Raw genomic sequence first — 7,279 nt, 5'->3', positions numbered from 1 at the left:
TTACAAGAAAGGTGTTTTCTTGAAGTGTTTTGTAAAGAGTAGGAAATAAACAAAGGAAACAAAAAACTAAAGAAAAAGAAATAAAACTAGCAGAAATTTAAAAAGGTTCTACTGCTAGGCTGGGTCGGATTTACTTTAAACTGGGCTAAAAATTTAACTTTTATGGATTTTGGATGATGACGACTTGTGATGGCTTATCATAAGTGTGATAGCCTATCACAAACGTCATCGCCCATAAGCAAAGGTTGCCTTAAGTTTTGCCCAGCTGATAATATTTTTGACATCTTATCACAGATGTGATGGCTTGTCAGAGATGCAAAATTACCTTTTAGCTGCACTTCTCATTTTACACCTTCTCTATACTAATTCCTAATTATAAAAGTAGAAACACTTGCTTAAACATAACAACTTTGGGTTGCCTTCCAATAAGGCCTGATTTATTATCACAACATGACTTGGTTATCTTGACTACTGAGACTTCGACAAGACAACCTGCTGATACCCCTTTACCATTATCATAGAAGATATCAACGATTGAGAAAACACTCATCTCTTGTTACTGAATCATGGATGAGTGTATTTGGAAGCATGCTTCTTTATCATTGAACCTGAACTTTAGCTCGTTCAACTTCATGTCTACTAGCACTCTTCCAGTTGCAAGTAATCGCCTACCCAAGATGATGGGTACTTTAAAATCCACTTCACAATCTAGGACCACAAAATTAGAAGGCAGAATGAAATTGGCTACCTTTACAAAAACATTGTGCAGTATACCCATAGGCTGCTTCATAGATTTATCTGCCATTACCAACAGCATATTTGTTGGGGTAGGATCCCCCAAACCCAATTTCTTATATACAGCCACTGGCATTAGATTTATACTGGCTCCCAGAACGCATAGTGCTTTTATGAATTTTAGGTAACCAATAGTGAACGTGATGGTAAACACCCTCGGATCTTCCTTTCTCTGTACTAAAGACCTTGTAGAGATAACACCATAATTGATAAGATTGTCCTCTGGCTTATGGCTAACCTTCTATTTCTTGGTTACAAGATATTTTATGAACTTCGCGTATGTTGGCATTTGGTCAAGTGCCTCAACTAATAGCATATTGATTATCAATTTCTTCAGCATTACCAAGAATATGCTGAATTTTGCATCATCAACCTTTTTCTTCAATCGTTGAGGAAAGAGAGGTGGTGGCCTTGGGATAGTTTTCAACAATACTTACTCTTCCTTCTCTTTTTCTTTATCTGAATCATCAATAGAACTATCCATCTTCTCAAACTCCACAGGATTTCTATCTTTGAATTAATCAACAACTACCTTACTATCTACAGATTTGCCCCCAGACGGGCCAATTAACATCTTACTACTCCTAGTGGTAATCGCCATACATGAGCCATCATTCCATATATTCTGAACTGTATCACTAGGTAAAGTACCACTTTTTCTTTGGTTCAAGGTTGTGGAAAGTTGGCTCATTTGTTGCTTCAACTGCTTGATAGAAGTAGAGTGTGAACTAACCAACTGAATTAGGGTAAAAATTCACTCTTCATAGTGGTTACCCCCGAGTCGGTAGCCTCAACTCCTTTCAATAATTTTTCCATCATGTCCTCCATGGAAATATTGCTAGAGCTAGTTGGTGCAACATCCTGACAACCACTCCTATCGTTATTGCTTCTCCAGTGTCCTTGCTCCCTATCTTTATAATCAGGTTTGTCATAAAAGTTCTGACCTTGATTCCCTTGGCTATTGCCTCAAAAACCCCCATGATTACTCATATAGTTTGCCTCTTTATCTGCATTAGTAGCAACAGTACCCTAAGTTTCCATAGCCTTAACCTTTTTAGTCTTGCCCGACTGTAAGTGCTATGTCAGCAAGTCCATCTGTGTCTTTAAGTGGGCCATATCTTGGTCTCGCTCCTCATTTTTCTGCAATGCTCCATGGTCATACCAACAAAAATAGTCAGGCTACCTACCACACAATCCCTGGTATGCCAATCTCGACTTTATTTGGTCATCCTATTCAGCATATTTTAAGCATCTTAAAAAGAAAGGTCAACGAATGAACCACCCACAACATTATCTATAATTGGCTTTTTTCACAGAGTTAAATGCTCTGTACAAAGTCTCCATCAAGTTTAAGTATGTCATGTTGTGGTTCGAATATTATTCTATCTTCTTCTTGAATCTCTCCTAGGTTTCATGCAATGCTTTAGCCGGGAGCTGCCTGAAGTTACTGATTTTGTCCCTCATCTGTATTCTACAAGAGGGTGGAAAGAACCATTCTAGGAATTCTTCTTCAACTCCCTCCAGTGGGTGATGGAATCAGGTGTATGTTTATTTAACTACATTGTTGCCTCCCAAGACAGAGACAGTGGAAACAATCTCAATAGGATCACATTCTGGCTCACTCCCGGATTATCAAAATATTTGCAAATGGTGATAAAGTTCACCAAGTGCATGTTTGGATCATCACTAGGTAGGCCTCCAAACAACCCCTTCAGATTTAGTAGTTGGATTATGGTACTTGTTATGCTGAATTTTTCACCAGGTGCCAACGGTGGAGGAATGATAGGACCCATTATACCTGCTCCATCCATTTCTTCATCATCATCATCAACCTCGTATTGGATAGGTTGTTGACAATACCTTCCTCTGACTGGATGGTTTCTAATGAAATTTCACTACACTGGTGCAGCAAGTTGCTCAGCTCGCCTTGTGTTTTGAGGATTTAGCAATTCTTCATCACCCAAGTTTTCATCATCAGGGTTTGGATAACGTATTTGTTGACCCTAGTTTTATAGGTTCACCTCAGCCCTAGCCAAATATGCCAGACTATCAGCCTTTTATTGTTCTGCCATTCTCTGAATCAACGGTAGTTCTGGATTAATTGGTAGTAATGATTCTCTAGAACTTCTTTATTTTGTCATAAACAACAAGGATCCTACAATTAAACAAAAATAACAAATAAATGTAAATCTAGGAAACTTAACTAACAGTTAATTTGCGCAGACAAACTTTTAGTTTACAATTGTATTCCCCGGCAATGGTGCCATTTTTGATAACGCAGAAATTACACTCTTGGATAGGTGTAAGTGATCATTGTCAATATAAAACCCAACTAGGTTGGGGTCAAATCCCACAGGGAATAAGGTGTGAGCTCAAGTCATTTGTGATTTAATTCACTTATAGTTTAACGTTTCCTGAAATGGGGGTTTAAGTTTCACAAATACTTGTTTGACACTTTAATTTTGATGTTTGTAACCAAGATTTTATGAAATAACTAGAATTATGTTCACTAGGGATTACAGTACATGACAGATGCGTAAGGTGACTCAAGATTCTCATAGTGGTTAGGATAACAAGCTATCTTTATCGATGATATGCTCAAATGTCTCTCGACCTATTTAAGCATCTAATTTCCTAATCCTCTTGGACTTAGGGAATTTCTGTTCGCTGCCCAGATTTTACATTAGGTTAACTAACCTTGTAAAAGCATTGATTATTAAACAAAGTATTTCTGAGACCCTATTGATAACTCACTTCCTACTATATTTGATTTATTTCTCAAGCAAATCAAAGAAGGTATGTCTACTATTTGCAACTAATAGATGTTAATTAAATCTTCAAAAATATCAAGATATACTACTATTTATTGAATCTTGAATACCTAGCACCTTATTAATACCTAACCCTAGATCCCATAATTAGGTTAATGGAGTTTAGCCGCTCATGATGCAATGAACGAAACACATAATTGAATTCATGATTTGAAAGATAAACTTACTGTGATGAATAAAAATCAGTGAATCGTAGATTAGATCACAAAGGAATCCCCAAAATAGTTGTGTTATTTGAGTCCAAAAAGGTAGAGAGAAAAATATCAAAAATATTCTTAAAAACTCAAAGTATCAAACTCTTTTCAGAATGATAAGAATAATAGAAAACCCTAAAACAAAGCTTTAAATAGTTCACCCTAAATAAGGAAATAAAATAAAATAGTAGCCTTTTCTTGAAATAGACGACGACATCCGTGATAGCTTATCAGGAGTTTGATGACTTATCACGAATGTCATCAGCTCCTCTGCACTTTTGGCTTCTGTTGTCTAGGGCTTACAATGACGATGACAACTTATCACCATCCTGACGGCTTATTAGAAAATGTTATCACAAAAATGTCTTCAACTCTTATTCTCTGGTTAAGGCTAACAATGGCCTTGATAGCTTATCACCAGGATGATGACTTATCATGAATTTTGTCAGCCACAATTGTCCTTTATTTTGCTTCATATTTTAGCCTTTTTGCTTCCATTGCTTTTTGTTCTCCTACATCTCAATATTTACTGCAAAAATCAAAGTAAACTAATAAAAAACAACTGAAGTTGCTCAAGACCTTACAATTATTTAGAGTTAAAAGCCTCAAATGTGGTAGCACAGGCTAACACATCAACATTCCTTATTTCAAGACATAATAAACATGTGTTGGAAAAACATGGTTTCCAGCCTATGAGCGTTTTTGCTGAATGACATCTTGGAAGACCATCTAACTCTTTTTAAGACCAATTTTAACCTCTTAATATTATGTTTCCTGCTTATATAATTTTTTTATTTCATGTTAAGGGAATTTTATATTAGATATTATCATACCTAGACTTGCAAGCCATATCATATCTTATCCATAGCCTTTCTCATTAAAAGAGATTTTAATGACCACCAAAAGATTTACACATCGCATGAGAGTTCTTATTTCAAAAGCACATGAAAACTAAGTCAAAAACACTCTCCTTTCAAGACTTCAACATTGGGTGGCTATATCATTCACTAATTACATGCAATTCTTGTATTTAATACAAACAAAATTTGTGAAACAGGAAAATACCCTCTCATTCAATCATAAAACAATTTAAATCAATAAATGATAGTAAAATATATAAACTGAAGATTTTAATCATCCGTTTGAACAACCCACAACATGTTAAGACAATGGATTTCATCATGAGAGATAGCATTTCATAAATCACACTCTCCATTCATTTCTCAAAATTTATAATATATATACACACAAAAATAACTCAAGATTATGAAAACAAAATCCTAGTTCATACACAATTTCATCATAGAATGAATGTCATAATGCATTCTCTTCAAACAATTTACAAAACCCACTATATATGCATACATATAAATTTTGAAAGATTATTAAAAATATTTAAGTTATTCCCATGGGAGTTAGGATAGTTCTACATAAATTTTGATAGAGAAAATATTTGGAATCTACAAGCTATAGAACTGAGAAGTTCCTCCTTGATGATCTTGAGAGGAAGAGAAAGAGGGTTTGGGGGCTTTTAATTAGTATAGGGATGATTTTGAGGGTTATATCATGGTGATAACACATACCTATACCATTGTATTTGGTAGAAGACAATTGTTGTCCATAAAGCTCAACTTATCTTGGGGTCGAATCCTGGAGGAAAAGAATTAGCCTTCTAATATTATGGGTTTTCTTAGTTTATAAAGACATACCCATAATGTAAATAAAGTAAAATACATGATTTAAAATGGGGGTTTAGTTTAGAAGGTGGATTGATCAAAGTCTACTCAATCTAATAATCAATAGGTAACAATTCTAATTCAAAATTAAATATGAGAAGGATCTTGGGATTATGTCTAACTAAGTGCAAGTTATGCATGGGTGCATGATGATTTGATGAAAATTTTGGTCATTAATGATGTGGTAGGCTAGGTTGAAGGTCCTTGTGGCTAGTTTGTCAACAAAAGCTCAAGAATATCTCACATTGATGCTTTCGTGTACCTTACGAGTTTGTCAATTAAATCTACCTAATACCTCAATTAGACATCCCTAATTCAAGGAATATGCCCATGACATAGCCAACCCTCAACTCACCCTTATTTCTAAGATAGCGAACAGATAGCAAGCTATATCTATTATTGTCTACTATTACTTTGTCACACATATACTTCTTTAATGGATGATGTGATCTTTCAAGAACTTGGAGTTTTCATCCATAAATATATTTTAGACATTCACAATTTTCACCACAAACATTAACTATTCAATCAAGCAATAGTGAAACCCATCATCAATAAACTAGAATCTACAGAAATCAATCACAACCCACACATAACTGAAACTTAGTTCAACATTATCCCATGACAAGAAAGTTTAGCTACTCATGGAGTAAAGGAGAAGAAACATAACAATAGGTTAATTCAAAGCATCCATGGAAATGGAAAATTAGAAGATTCTTCAATTTAACTTCAATTTCTCCAAACTCTAATTGGAAAATTCAAACACAAAAATTTCCCGAATTAGTATGGTTAGAAATTCTCCAAAATTAAATAGTTCAAAGTGTAAGATACCTAATGGGAAATGGTTATAGAATTATTAGTGTAAGAGCCCATAAAATCCTAGGCTTGATTTAGTCCTGTAAAAGCTAGTAAGGGGTCCCGGACATAGAAAATTTCAGCTAAGCGTTCATACTTAGAGTTATTTTAGCCTTCATAAGTTGTCAATCCTTTTTCACAAACCTTATTAATTTAAAGTAATGATTTTTAGGTTGAATCATAATAAGTAATGTCAGTAGGCGTTATTGGACAAGTTTCAGATTTTTTGGACTTCATTTGAAACATATTTGAAAACTCAAACTAGTGGATCAATGCGATCTCGACGTGCCGTGTCGCCCATCTCATCTATGATTATTTTTCCCTAGCTCCTATCATAAAATCCTGTGAACTGACATGGACTATATGCTGTGCATTGGCTATCCCAGCGATGCCAATGACGCAACGCATCGGTCTGTGCTTTGCTAGTCTAGTTTTCAGTAATCAAAAACCCGTGTCTAGAGGGGTAAATGGGTCTTTTCCCATCTTAAATCATCCCCCAAAAAATGTAATTAAGTCATCAAAAAATCAAAATTTCCTCGTTATCTTTAGAATTTTTCAAGAACAAACCCCAGTTCATCAGATTCAAGAATCCAAGTTCGAAGAAAATCCATCAATCTTTAAAAATTCAAGCTTTAAGGTATGTCAAGTGTATTGATTTCATGAATTTCATGTTGGATTTGATAGTATTCATGATTAAAAAGATTAATTGTGTTTCTAATCCACGTTTTGTTACAAGTTTCATGTGGAGTTATTTGATATATGTATAGAATCATGTGGATCCATGCTAAACCCTTAAAATTGTAAATATGGATTTGAATTATGATGTCTATGTGTTTTTAAGTTTCATGTGCATGAATTATGTTCTCCA

The sequence above is a fragment of the Capsicum annuum genome, chromosome 10 (assembly GCF_002878395.1).
Source record: "Capsicum annuum cultivar UCD-10X-F1 chromosome 10, UCD10Xv1.1, whole genome shotgun sequence".
Classification (NCBI taxonomy): Eukaryota; Viridiplantae; Streptophyta; class Magnoliopsida; order Solanales; family Solanaceae; genus Capsicum; species Capsicum annuum.
Note: the sequence above shows the minus strand (reverse complement) of the source record.